The sequence below is a fragment of the Eurosta solidaginis genome, chromosome 1, assembly GCF_040869045.1.
Source record: "Eurosta solidaginis isolate ZX-2024a chromosome 1, ASM4086904v1, whole genome shotgun sequence".
NCBI lineage: Eukaryota > Metazoa > Arthropoda > Insecta > Diptera > Tephritidae > Eurosta > Eurosta solidaginis.
In genome coordinates, this window is record NC_090319.1 from 106,121,579 (window position 1) to 106,134,433 (window position 12,855).

The 12,855-nt window shown below is 33.7% G+C and overlaps 1 protein-coding gene across 15 annotated transcripts in view; it reads left to right on the forward strand.

Annotated features, from left to right (window-relative positions):
- The window catches only part of Glut4EF (Glucose transporter 4 enhancer factor), a 744,045-nt gene that overhangs the window by 524,629 nt on the left and 206,561 nt on the right, over window positions 1-12,855 (forward strand). The window lies entirely within an intron of this gene.

Sequence of the window (12,855 nt, forward strand, 5' to 3'; positions counted from 1 at the left end):
CCCGCTGCAAGCTTTGTAATTTGTATCTAATGACGTTTTCTTTTCTGAATAACAAAAGGGGTCTCATTATCTACAAAAACAGCTATTTTGCATAGGTCTAGGAGATCTTGTTTAAAAGTTAGAATTTAAGAGTGCAACATGAGGGTAACATATATTCAAGAAAAGAAATTGCCATGAGTATTGCTTTTTTGTTGCTATGCCATTTATATACAATTTTGTCTGTCTAGACGAGGATTTTTTTTCTTGTAGCCCATATGGTAAAAATGTTGCACAAAGTACAGCCTAATACATGTACTTACATACATACCTACATATCTACATACATCGCTGTTTTGACAACAGATTTGCCTGCTTGTTTCCACTTCTTATTACGTAAAATAAAGCAAGTTCATATCGTTCTTTCTCTAAAATTGGAGACCTTGTTGTAACGATGTAAAAGAAATACCTGAGGTATGAAATAAATTATTTTGCCTAACAATAAATTATATAAGTCACTTGTTCAGCTCACTCTATATTTTAAATTTTCAGATAACACTGGTTTACAGCCAAAATGCACCAGAGACGCCATTATGAAATTCCTATGTAAAATCTCCCCCTAATTCCGAAAATCAAAGTTATTTTTAATTCTATGGTAACGTCTTTGAGATATCTTGGAACAACCGTTTTTTCAAAAAAAAAACAAAAAAAATGGGTCCACTTAATCATATTTATCTCAAGAACGAAAACGTAATAAAATTTGCTATAAATTGTGCATACAACACTTTTTGCTAGGCCTGGCAGATTCAAAGATAACGAACAATAATTACGGATTAAGGATCTCGAAAACGTTTTATTTTTGCAGGTCTTTTTCTCTCACTAAGCTATGTTTTATTACAAAAAAAAAATAAGCTTTCATTCAATAAAATCGATGAACTAATACAAAAGTTATAAGCATTCAAATAAATATATCCATATAGTAAAACTTAAGTACCCTACAAATAATATCATATGTACATATGATTCTGTCTTAACTCTTTGATCTTATTTTATAATTGAAAAAGGTATGTGTCTTGTTTTGACGCTTATTTAGATTAAGATCGGTTTATCTTATGAGAAACCAACAGTAGTCACCCATCATAGCGACATCCCAGAATCCTTGATACCGACATTCAATCATTTTCATTTGCTGGTGAAATCTTTCGCCATGCTCGTCACTTTCGTCGCGAAGACTTTGCGGGGAAAAATTTAAATGAAAGTGTAGAAAATGAATTTTTAAAGACATATTTACTCCTGAAAGAAAATAAAAAAGTATATTAGATAAATACATAAGTGACACATTAGTATATAATTTTCTTAAGCTGGATTTATCTTTCAATTCAGAACATATTTTTTGTTTACATTTTTCTCGTTCTTATTTGTTCGGAACTGGACGATGAATTCAGATTTAGGGCTATATATTCTCATGTAAATTTAAAAATTTGCATACAAGTTTTTTGTTAATAAGGCAGATAGGTTTTAAATTTAAAGTTAACTGAGTAAACGGTCTTAAATATGTTTTTTTATTTACCCACTTCCGCATAGTTTTTTATTAAGTCGTTCACTATCATCTCGTAGTTAGGATTTTTGTGTTTGCCTAAAAAAGAAGTAACGACCTTTTCAAAAGTATCCCACGCTGCTGCCTCCACTGGTGACAATAGTTCTTTGAAATGGTTATGGTGATCATTTTCCTTATTGGCGGTCCCACAAAAATCCCTTCCTTTATTTTTGCTTCTGAAATCTCTGGAAAGATTGTCTTTAAATGATGAAGAGCTTCGCCTTCTTTGTCCAAAGCCTTGACAAACATGATGCCGTGTAATTAGATACTACTATTGAAAATGAAACTGGAGCCGGAACTGAAGTTAAATTTGATTCTGGCAATGTAGCTTCCGTTGAATTTAGTTCTGGTAATGACACCGTAGATACGCTCGCATAGGTTATTTTTCTTGATTTTCCAACCCCAAGTACTTTTATAGTACAAATATAGCAGTCCGTTGAATGTCAAGTTGGTTCCCTCCACTTCATTGGTGTAATAAATTTCACATGTCGCCTAAATAGATAGTTTCAGAAATTAGTCAGCTATGCCAGATAAAACAGAACATATCTGGATCATTTGTACACTCAAACTCTCGCGCCCTTTTATTCATATTATATTTTTAAGCAAATGACGGGTTATAAACTGCAATTATAAACTGAACAGTATCCGGCGAGCCTTGCAGATATTATGAAGGAACAAGGCGCCTGTACTATTATTTATACTTAGATCAAGTAAAAATTCAAGCCTACTTAGACAAAAAGGTTCCCTAATTCTACAAAGAAAACACTACCTGCCTTAAAAATATGCTCTTGCTTGAAATGCATCTGGGTTTGAGAAAAACGACACTAACAGTTTTTTGTATCAAATAACCCTTCGAAAATCTACCTGCTAACTAACTGATATACCAATACTAACACATATGTACCAGTAGGGTACTTAAGTATTAAATGGATATATTTACTTGAATGCTTATAACTTTTGTATTAGTTCATGATTTTGTTGAATGAAAGCTTGTTTTTTTGTAATAATACAGAGCTAAGAGAGAAAAAAAAAATCTGCAAAAAAATGAAAAATTTTCGAGATCCTTCCTCGCAAAGTACACATTTTTTTATATTTTTACAATGAATGTTCGTTATCTTTGAATCTGCAAGGCCCAGAAAAAAGTGTTGTATGCACAGTTTATAACAAATTTTATTACATTTTAAAATCTTCAAACCGTTTTGGAATTGCTCAATTCGTTCTTGAGATATATATGATTAAGTGGCCCCAATTTTTTTTTTTTTTTTTTTTTTTTGAAAAAGGGTAATTCGTAAATATCTCAAAAAAGTTAACATAGAATTAAAAATAACCTTGTTTTCGGAATCAGGGGGTGGTTTTACATAGGAATTTCATAATGGCGTCTCTGGTGCAGAAAAAAAATTTTAATTTGTGATCCAGTGTAATTAAATGCGCGTGAGCTTTTGTGTTTGTTTAGTGTTAAATAAAAATAAACTATAAAACAATATTTTCATTTCCCTTGATGAGTGTGAATAAATTAACCTTGAAAACTAATTATTACTTGTTTTTATTGGCATTTTTATTTAAACTTGAATTTTGAGTTTTTTACAACTACAACGCAATTTTTCCTTACAAACAATGCTGGTACTAAGTGATACTTTAAATCGAAAGCAGAGAGCTGTCAACTGTAGTATAACGGAAACAAAGGTCAAAAAGCAATTTGTCAAACCGAAGAGGCTTAGTGCAGGTACTCCTGCAATTATGGATTTTTCAACAAAATTAAAAAAGAAAGTTATTGTTTCAACTGTGGAATGTGTGTTACAAAATTTCAGCCCCAAAGAAAAAAATTATCAGAGAAAAATTGCAAAGTTTACAAACGGCGATGGTTACTACGACATGTTTCTGAATTTCACTTCTTCATCAGCTAGCTTCTCGGGAGCTAAGTATTGAACTCGAATCTCCAACATTGATACCACTCAGCCATACGAATGCCCCGTTGCTCACTTTGAACCGCCTTTTGTAAACTTTGCAATCTTTATACTCAGCTGAGCAGAGCTCATAGAGTATATTAATTTTGTTCGCATAACGGTAATCTGTAACGGCATAAATTAATCGAGATAGATATAGACTTCTATATATCAAATTGATCTGGGCAAAACAAGAAATTCATTTAGCCATGTCCGTCCGGAAACCCGATAACTTGAGTAAATTTTGAGATATCTTAATGAAATTTGGTATGTAAATTCCTGGGCACTCATCTCAGATCGCTATTTAAAATGAACGAAATCGGACTATAACCACGCCCAATTTTTCGATATCGAAAATAAAGCGATGAAACTTGGTACGTGGGTTGACCTTATGACGCAGAAGAGAAAATTAGTAAAATTTTGGGCAATGGGCGTTAAGTCAAATTTTAACAAACAATTTAATATCTTTACATTATATAAGTAAATTATGTCAACATTCAATTCCAGTAATGAAATGGTGCAAAAAATACAAAAATAAAATAAAACTTCAAAATGGGCGTGGCTCCGCCCTTTTTCATTTAATTTGTCTAGAATACTTTTAATGCCATAAGTCGAACAAAAATTTTTCAATCCTTGTGAAATTTGGTAGGGGCTTAGATTCTATGCGGTAACTATTTTCTGTGAAAATGGGTGAAATCGGTTGAAGCCATGCCCAGTTTTTATACACAGTTGACCGTCTGTCCTTCCTTTTGGCCGTTAACACGATAAATTGGGGAAAGATCGATATAGCTTTACTAAACTTAGTTCACGTACTTACCTGAACTCACTTTATCTTGGTATTAAAAATGGGCGAAGTGCGACTATTGAGTAGTGAAAAAGTTTTGCGGTGCGAAATCAAAACCCCCTTGGAATCATGGCAGGAATACTGTTCGTGGTATTACATATATAAATAAATTAGCGTTACCCGACAGATGATGTTCCGGGTCACCCTGGTCCACATTTTGGTCGATATCTCGAAAACGCCTTCACATATACAACTAAGGGTCACTCCCTTTTAAAACCCTCATTAATACCTTTAATTTGATACGCATATCGTACAAAAACATTACAGAGTCACCCCTGGTCCACCTTTATGGCGATATCTCGAAAAGGCGTTCACCTATAGAACTATGGCCCACTCCCTTCTAAAATACTCTTTAATACCTTCCATTTGATACCCATGTCATACAGACAAATTCCAGGGTTACCCTAGGTTAATTTTCTTACATGTTGATTTTCCCTTATTTTGTCTCAAAAGATCTCAGCCGAGTATGTAATGTTCGGTTGCACTCGAACTTAATCTTCCTTACTTGTTTTCTAATATCAATAACAAAACAATTGTATAAAGCAATATAAGCAAGTCTCGCTAATTAAATACTGATGAAAGTAATTATCAAAAAAAAAAAAAAACTAATTAAAATTTGTCTATTTTACGGAATTCCATAAAGTAACTAACTTCTAGTTAACTACAAAAATTCAGTTTATAACTAATTGAAATGTTAAGCAGCGTTGCCATGGCAACCTCTGTGACTGAGAAATTAAAAAAAGAAAATCAATCGAAAAAAGTCTAAGCCAGATAATTATTTGTCGAAAAAAATCTTTTGTCTGTTCACGCCGTTTTGCACGCTGCTTTATGAACTTTAGAATTTGATTTAAATTTTGAAAAAATAAGTAAAGTTTAAGTAAAAAAGCCATATGTTGTTGGGTTTTAGTTGGATCGGGACTGGTTTATGTACAACAGTTACATTAACACTTTGGAATTGGCTAACTGATATTTCGAGAAAAATTTGTTGGCAAGTAGTGCAGATATAACACGTTTTGACTTCTTTTTAGTCATTGCCAAAAAAACGTACTAAGCTTTTCGCAAAGAAAACCAATCGCTATTAGGGCCCATGAGTTTTTTGGAGACCAACTTGTAGTTTGCTTTTTCCTACTGGGAGTAAACAATTCATTTTTGTACACTCAGTGCGATAATATCAATTAAAACAGTGCAAATACTTTTCCTGTCAAAAATTAAAGGCTCGTTGAGATTTTGATTAAACCATAAAATTTATGTTAATAAATCAAGCATCACTCGATTGGTCCTAGTATTTTTTCTATTTAAGTTTCTTTATGTCTAAATGCTCGAGGGCGCTTCGATTCACTCTTTGCAGGATAAACGGACAGATGCTCACTTTTTTGAGCGGACCATATTCTTTTAACCTTTTTTGAACTATTATTTTTTTATGAGACTTATCTTCACTATCCTGTTCCATTTTTTGGAACCGTTACGTTTTTAAAAATCAATTAATTTTCTGGATCCTGTTACTTCTCTTCTTTGAACCGATTACTGTTTTGAACCGGTTCCTTTTTGACGCGTTTATTTTTTGAAACGGGTAATTTTTTAAAAGGCTTCCTTTTTTGAGCCGGTTATATTTTCGAATTACGTTTTTGAACCGGTTCCTATTTTAAATCGGTAAACCTTTTCGGAATCAGTTACTCATTTAGAGTCGGTTCTTAGTTGGAACCCATTTTATTTGGTACCGGTTATTAGTTGGAACCGGTCATATGTTGAAACCGGTTCTTAGTTGAATCCGGTTACATTTTTGGAACTGCCTCCTTTTTCAAACATTTTATTGGTTTCAAAAGGATAATAGTTTCGGAACTGGTTACTTCTTTCGCCTTAAAATTTGTTTAAATTATCAATCAAACTTCCTTAGACGGAGCTTGCTAAAGCCGATTTCAACTAGAGAAATTTAAGAGAAGGGCGCTTCAATTCTAATAGTTTCGTCACTCTTTCAGAATGTAAAACTTCACAATTTATGAAGTATTGAGAATCTCACATTAAAAATGTCCTTCTCAAGATGAGAATGCTATCCAGGCTTTCCCTTGATGCATTTAAGCACTAATTGTTCCTAATAACTCTAATTCTTTAGCTTTTATACAAAAAAAGTTATCCCTCAAAAGGATTTATTTATGTAAAGTTAGGTTGACCTATTTTTTTATGAAGCTGAAAGTTTTCTTGAATTTAGTCAATAGATTCTAAACTAGCACATAACTTGCTGAAATTTTAGTACAAATATGCACTGGTTTTATTAGCTGTCGACGTATATTTTTTAGTAGTCGAGCGCTAACTGTCAACAAAGGAAATTTAAAAATTTGTTTCACACTTGCTACCAAATTTTCAATTTAGGTCAAAGCATAAAGCTGTAAATTGAGAATTGCGATATTTATGTATAGCAAATTGCGCGCCTGATCACAATAAAGGAAATACGGCAAAAACAAATAAATACTTGACACAGTTTTGGAAGTACTACGCCTTTATACTTCACAGTATTTTGCTTTATTTGTTGTGTTTTAAAAATTTTATTTTTTTGTTTTTTAGAATTTAAAATTTGTTGCCACAATTCCATTTAATAAAATTATGCTACACAGCTTGGAAGTGAACTCATTTCAAATAAAAACACGAAAAACAAAAATAATTGGCAAACAGCAATTGGCACATTAAAGTTTCTGCGATTGCACTTTTTGCCGGGTGCTATAGAATATGATCAGTGTGCAGGCACAAAATAGCCAGCAATAAATAGAAAACATCGCCATGAATAATACTACCAGTGGGTCACTTTCAAATAGCTAAAAACCACTTGAGTCTCCCTTGCTACATATGCATTTTTGTCCGTTGCGCTGCTGTGTTGTTGTGGTTGCATCGCAAAAAAAGCAATAAATGTACATTTATCTGGCAGTGCATGCAGATGAATCAAAACACAAAAATGCACTCAACTAGTACTCTAGCCCATTAGATCCACACAAACGCAAACACGATCATATGTACATACATACATATATATGTACATACGATAAATATATATATATATATATAATTTGTAGTATATTAGGCTGGACCAATTCAAATCAGGTTATACATTATTATAGGCACTCTTGTGAGAGTTTCATAACGAGGTTTGGCTTTCTTCCCGCTTCATCTGTATTTCAATCAGGAACATAGCCCCGTGCTGATCCACATGAGACATAGCTTTTCTACGAGCCTTCCAAGTTTGTATATATGAGATGAGCTCTCTTAGATCTCTCTTCTGATTATGCACTGCAGATCACCTGGATTTGAAATCGAATAAATCACGAAATCAGAAAACATTCTCAAATAGTTCCGAAACAATCCCGCAATTCTAATGATTCTGAAATAGTGCTGAAAAGGATCTCAAAACTGTCCTAAGGGTACGGCGTAATTATTCCAAAACGTTCGCGAAAACAATCCAGAAATAGTCACACACGATTTCGAAGTGATTTTAAAGGAGATCCAAATAATCCCTCAATGTTCACAAATTGAACCCGATATGATCTTGAAATAGTTCTACATCAATCCCGAAATAGGTGTGATATGATCCCGTGACACACCCGAAATGAATCAAAAATAGCTCCGAAATGGTCACGAAAAAAATTACGAACAGGTATCAACCTAAACAATTAACATAATCATCATCCTTCAAAACGGATTCAATTAAACAGCAATATCATTACTATTCGCTACTTCTTTTGCGATTAACTTTCCGCACGTGCGTCAATCTCTTCCTTTCAAAGTAGGTATTATTTCATAGCTGCATATTTGCGTATTTGAATATTCCGCTGAAGCAGTTCCTGACTGTGACTCTAATATTCTCGTGCACAGAAATATGCGGGAAGAGCCAAGTAAACCTCTGCCACTACTCGTATCATCGGATACAATGGAGTTAAGTAGATAAGGATGGACAGTATTAGTACCTTAAAACTGTTAAAGGCAGTTTTCTAAACTTCCAAAGGAAGGGCATGAATCTTATGTGTGGTGAAGTCTGAGGACGCGCCGACAAGATTTTGCTTATATTTTGGATGCGTCATTTTATTAATTCACATTTTTTAACAGCTCTGTGAATATTTGTCCTAAAAATATTGATAGTTCAATAAAAATACCCCATACAAAATTAAAAGTGTCACAAACATAGTTTTGTTGAGGTTCATGTCAAAAACGTCAAAGTGAGATTATCCAGTTTTCATGTATCATGCTAAGAACACTTCCCTTTTCAATAAAAATATATTGCAAAACGTATTTAAAAATGAATGCGAATTGGCTTATAACGCGGGCAAAAAAATGTACCCCCCTTAATGTTTATGCATTTGTATTTCTATTTCTAGTGCAAGTATTTTCAGCGCTCAGCGAGGAAAAAAGGTGAAATGCAAACGTGCCAATTTGTCTGATGCTGAATCAAATTCACTTACAACCATAGAAATGAATTTAAAACAAAAACAGACATTAACAATTACGAAATTTTGCAACAAATATATAAATAAATAAAAATATAAAAACAGATTTATATATGCCACACTATGTTACGAGTATACTTATAAGTACACGTGTAGTAGATTTAAGCATACGTAAGGGGAAAACAAAAAATACAAACATTTTTTTTACAGCTGCATTTTATTAAATTGTAAATAACAGCACGTTCTACTGTCAATGATGACTTGACTATGACGGCCACAAAACAGCACCACAAGCACAGCTGGCGCCAGCAACGCTGGAACGCCGCAAATATGAAAACATTTTGTGGGACAAGAAACAAGAAAGGGTTTCGTGCAACTTCAGCTTTAGACATTGCGCAATACTTTGTAATGCGCAATATTTAACTTTAAAATTTTTTTTACCAAGCAAACAGTTGTGCACGCGAGCGCAGTCAAATATGTTTGTAAATATGAAAGCTTCAATGGCACACGTGGCGTATGCGCAACATTTTGTATGGCATACAAGCTTGGTGTGTATCAGTGAGCTGCAATTATTCATCTTTTAAGGTTATTAGTGGACTAATCAAAAAATGAGTATTGGTGCGTATGCAAACAAAGAATATCAAATAAACTGTGTGAGAACTATTTATTTATTAAAGAATATCAAGGACTTATATGCACTACATACATTTATATAGTAATGCTTCGTAAAATGAATAACCGCTCATATGCCACGAAGCAGTTCAGTACTCAATTGTCTTATTGAGCAAGAAAGTAAACTGTGTTATACGCGAAAACACTAATTGGAATAAGTAAGACTAACAGTGCAATAAGATGAATAAAGTCATATCAGTCTTTTGACGCTAGCAACAAAACGATGTACACGAAACTAAAATGAATACAGCGCTAAAGTAAAACCGATAAGAAACGAAGTATACAGTGCATTACACACGAAATCAACGTGCTTCTGAGCTAAAGCGACTATGATATCAGTTTCACAATGTCATATATGTGTGGGCCATATGTGTTGCGGGGCATTCGTATGTATTTTCTATTTTATGTGCTAATCACTCATAGTATTTTTCTGTACTTGACTAAGTACACATTTAGACACAATTTTTTGGCTCATGACTAAGTGCACTAATTTTATTAGTACTCAAAGCAGATCTCTAGTGTGTATGTATATATGTGTGTGGGTTTATTAAAAAGCAAAATTTTAAACTATAATCATTTCATTAAACTATAATCGATAATAAAATATTTATAAATTTTATAGTAGAATGAGAAGTAAGCATATTTTCTTTTATAATAGAAACATCAACTTATACTTCGTCAATTTCTCTGTCCCCAATTAGTTGCAAGTAAAAAAATATTTACATGCACCTCAAGACCATAAATAATAGCGCATACATCGCATGCAGCTAACCAGCTGGCTGCAACATTTGATTTTAATTACCATAAAAGTACACACATACATATACACACAGATATAGTGAGGTCAATTTGTACATTCTCATTTCTAAGAAAAATGCCAAATTCACAGCTACTTTCAGCTCGTCAATAGCGCTTCAGTACAAAGTATTGTTGCACGCATGTTATTGAAATAATAGTCATTTCATTGTAGCTTTTGTTGTAGCATTTTTCGAGCTAATTGCGTAACTAAGCTTCAGCGGAACAATATCAAAAGTGCCGACACGTGAATTGAGATTTTTTTCCATTTTCTGATTTGTACTTTTTATTGATTCTGATTATATCTTTTACTAATAATTCGCTTACAATGATGAATAGGAAAATATAAAATATATATTTATCTAAGTTTTTTTCAAAAGTTTAAAGTTTTTTTTTATTAATGAAACCACAACGTGAAAAAATAGACTCAATGAACAGAAAATGAATATACATTCGGAGGCTTTTGCTAGCCATAATGTCGCCATTTGAACTAGTGAGAAATGTATATATCGTCGCTGTGCTAACGAAAACAGTTATGTGTTTTTCTTCAAATTTTTTTTTATTGTATATTTTATTATCACTATATAGAGCCCACATTTCTGCATATGCAGATTTTATATCTCTTTTGCAGGCTGTTTTCTTACGTCCCCAGGACACCACGTAGACAATGAGGCGAGAGTACTCCCCACTAGGGACAGCAATAAAATGCTAAACAGTTTCTGTTGAATACCCAGAAACCTGGACATCCCAACAGACATCTGATTGATGAAGCTGCACCTTCCAGGTGCTTAAGGGGTAATCTCTGTAAGCATTATGAGGAACAACGGCAAAAATTGCATACATTTCCCTACCGCCAAAAGCAAATTTGAATCATGTTTAAAAGCAGCTATGTGCTATAAAACGGCGCAAATATTTATCACGTCGTAATGGGTTAAAAAACATGATTTTTTCCATCACACATCAATAACGTACTTTCCATAAAATATTTCAAAAATACGACATTTGCAAATGGACACCAGAAATAAGTTTTTTTGATCTCCTGAAAAGATAGTGAAAAACACATAACTGTTTTTGTGAGCGCAGCGACGATATGTATGTATATACATATGTTTTGATTGATATATTGGTTAGTAAGTTTCCATGAATTCTACAGAAAAACTCAAAAATCTTATAATTACACTGCTTATCATCAATTATGCACCAGAGCATTTCTGAAATAGAGCAACGTACAGGTAGCATAGGTCTGCGAGATTTTGTTATTGGGCAGTTGATGATCATTTCCGACCAAGTTTTCTACGTAGAATCCGAGTCTGATACTAGAATTGTCCCATCACGTCAGGGTTTCAACATATTTGAGACTATGTGCCCGAAAAATGGCTATTTAGGTTAGAAAACTGCAAAAGCTGTGTCTATTTTACAAGTTCCCGTAAGCTACCAAACTTTAATGTTTGTAGGCACAAGTATGTTAAAAAAATCCAAGCTGTGCTTATTTATTCGTCCTATATATTTTAAATTTCCGATGAAACCGAAAGTTCTAGATATTTTTTTACCTTTATATTAAGTTGCTTTCATGTTTGTCCCCTCATTTCCATACGAATTTTTGACCCACGGAAAAGTCTTTTTCGGTGATTTCCCGTTGAGATAGACACTTGATACTTAGAACATAGTTCAGATCTGAGAGACATTACAATGCAAGTAAAAAAAAAAACCGGTAGGGTGCGCACGGATCGAGATATACAGAAAATTAATTTATACCGGAAATTTTGCGATCGACTTTTAACTAACTTCTCGGTGATCCAGAGACTTGACACATAGCACATAGTTTGCTCTTTCGTGTAAAACAAAATGCCGCCAGGTGGCAGACGAATTGAGATAAACGAAAATCCCTAAAAAACGCAGGGTTCTTGCAATCGATTTTTGAGTAACTTCCCGGTGAGCTGGAGATATGAAACTTGAGCCGTAAGTCAGAACCCGGTGACAATGCAATATTTTATCAAAAAAAATCCGCTAGGTGGCGCATGGATCGAGATATTAGGAAAATTAATTTTAATTTGGGAATTTTCAATCCATTTTTAACTAACTTCCCGGTTACATAGAGACTTGTAACTTAGCACATAGTTCGAGACCCGGTAACAATACAATTTACAGAAAACAAAATTCCGCTACGTGGCGCGCTAAGTGAGATAACTACAAATCCTTGAAAAACGAGGGGAATCTTGCAATCGATCTTTGAGTAACTTCCAGGTGAGCTGGAGGTATGAAACTTGGGCCGTAAGTCAGAACCCGGTGAAAATGCAATATTTTATCAAAAAATTCCGCTAGGTGGCGCATGGATCGAGATATTAGGAAAATTTATTTTACTTTGAGAATTTTTCTATCAATTTTTAATTAACTTTCCGGTTACCTAGAGACTTGTAACTTAGACTTGTAACCCAGTGACAATGCAATTTACAGAAAACAAAATAACGCTAGGTGGCGCGCTAAGTAAGATAACCACAAATCCCTGAAAAACGAGGGGAATCTGGATATCGATTTTTGAGTATCTTGCCGGTGAGCTAGAGACTTGAAACTTGGGCCGTGGGTCAGAACCCGATGACAATG